This window comes from Alosa sapidissima, chromosome 3 (assembly GCF_018492685.1).
Source record: "Alosa sapidissima isolate fAloSap1 chromosome 3, fAloSap1.pri, whole genome shotgun sequence".
NCBI classification, from domain to species: Eukaryota; Metazoa; Chordata; class Actinopteri; order Clupeiformes; family Clupeidae; genus Alosa; species Alosa sapidissima.
Window position 1 is genome coordinate 34,459,083 of NC_055959.1, and position 2,256 is coordinate 34,461,338.

Sequence of the window (2,256 nt, forward strand, 5' to 3'; positions counted from 1 at the left end):
ACGGGGAAACCCCCTTCTCAGTCTGAGTCGGATGTGAGGAACGTCTTTAAGAAGGCCAAATGTCTGAGTCGGACGTGAGGAACGTCTTTAAGAAGGCCAAATGTCTGAGTCGGACGTGAGGAACGTCTTTAAGAAGGCCAAATGTCTGAGTCGGACGTGAGGAACGTCTTTAAGAAGGCCAAATGCAGGAAAGCTGCAGGACCTGATGGTATCTCTGGCAGTATTGAGATCCTGTGCTGACCAGCAAGCCTCTGTGTTTACACTCATATTTAACACATCATCGGCCCAAGCTGTTGTACCATCAGGCTTTAAAGCAACACCAAAGCACTTTTCCTCTGTCACACACATGTTATTTGATTTTCCAGCACCGGCTTTGCAAATAACGATGTCCACAGACAAGGTAGATGTCCTCCCTACACTGTGTTCGCTGTGCTGTCACCTATGAAAGGTATGTGCCAATGCTCCTTTTTCACTGCAAACATGTTATTTTAGCCAGCTGTTTTTAAAGTGCAACTGTTTGACAACAGGTTTTTGGCTGTGTACCAGACGCTTCCGGGTAGTGTTTTGTTGATCTACCGAAGGTATTTACAAGCACTCTACACCGTAGATGATTGAACTGTATGGTCCTTTTGTAAATGCCTTCACGCACATTCACAGCAATGTTTTTAACGTAGGTCTTGACTGAAAAGACGCCGTGTACGCGCAGGTTGCACTGTCTATTGGGAGATGCGTTAAGGTAACATTGGCTGTATAGCTCAGTAAGGTTTGCCATGTAATGTGTGTGCATGTGTACATATGTATGTTTATATGCATGTTTACAGTAACTGGATCTACTATAATGTGTCATGTTTCGCTGTAAGTCCTTGTGATTTAACTAGCCAATAACCTTTTATTATGTTGTATGTGAGCTATGCTTGTGTGTGATTTTATGTAGGTTTGCGTACTGGAGAGATACCAGGGAGTCCCATTTCCATTCATGTTGAGTGGTGTATTCCTAGAGGTAAAAGGAAACCTTGTTGTATTGTATCTGTATTGCTTGATATTGGTTTAGGCTGTATTTACCATAAACAATGGATTTTAACTGTGTTTGTTTACCCCTTCAGAAAGATTGCCACTGCTGCTTTGCCTCCTGTAGATTTAAGTAATTGTAGCTCTTGCCTCATTTTGTTTTCTTTATTTTGTTTTGTTTGTCCGATTGATTTGGCCTAAACATAGGCGTGGCTGTGTTCATTTATCTGCCCTCCGTCGTGGTGTGTCGGCAACAGGTGTGGTATTGGCTGCCCCAGTATTTTGCTGTGGTAATGTGTTATGGTGGTAATGCTAACATCTAGCTTTCTTGACCCAGCCAGTTATTGCCAATAGCAACCATATCTTCCCTTCTCCCCTCCAGAGAAACAGAGTGTTGCAGCTGTTCCGCGGGGCAGGTCGCCGGATCTGAGTCCTCCTCTTCGCGTACTTCACACAGTATTTGTAGTGGTAACGTGCACCTCACTATTTGCAGTGATCACTCTTTGTAGTACCTGTGTGTGTGTGTGTGTGTCTGTGAATAGGCAACAGAATCAGCAGCACGGGTGGTGTGTCGGTCTCACTCCTCTTCCAAGACAGGTAACCTCTCCCGAACAGCTGATCAAATTAACCCTACGTGATTACATGTAATATTCCTGGTGGCAGCCACTACCTTCCTCTTGCTGGCCTATTGGGCCTAATATGTATTGCACTCCATCCTGAGAAACAAACCCAAGACTGACTTTTTACTGAATTGCTTGTGAATAAATATTGTTTATTTTTTCATTGAAATACCACGTCTCTGTCATTACTTGCTTATCTGTGTGCGAGAGCCCTCTTGTCTAAATCAAGGTGTTGGAGGTCTAGCTAAAGTGCATCTTGGTGTGAAAGGCCCCAAGTGGCGTAGTCGAGCACTCTAGAGTCAAGACTCTTGTCATCTGACTCCCGTACAGTTGTTAGCGACGTCCAGAATGCTTTGCGCGGGGATTTGTGGAATTGTGTTGTCTAGTTAATCATGTTTAGGCTGGCTTTATTTACAGATTAAGTGTGTTGTGTATTAGTGTTGTGTGTTGTGTGTGTTATCCTCTTATTGTTGTGTATGTGATTACCCTGACTGTGTATTGTGTGTGCTAGTGGCTCCCCTTGTGTGTGTGTGTGTGTGTGTCCTCCACTTCCCCCATACAGATAACCTTTGAGCTAACTTGTAGCATCTATCGTTACAATATGAAGATAATTCGCATACATGAATCA

The 2,256-nt window shown here is 43.7% G+C and overlaps 1 long non-coding RNA gene across 1 annotated transcript; it reads left to right on the forward strand.

Annotated features, from left to right (window-relative positions):
* Positions 1–531: 531 nt before the first annotated feature.
* LOC121705358 lies at positions 532–1,948 on the forward strand. The gene is made up of 3 exons (XR_006030776.1): positions 532–581; positions 675–736; positions 935–1,948. It is a non-coding gene; the product is annotated as an uncharacterized LOC121705358 (long non-coding RNA).
* Positions 1,949–2,256: the final 308 nt, after the last annotated feature.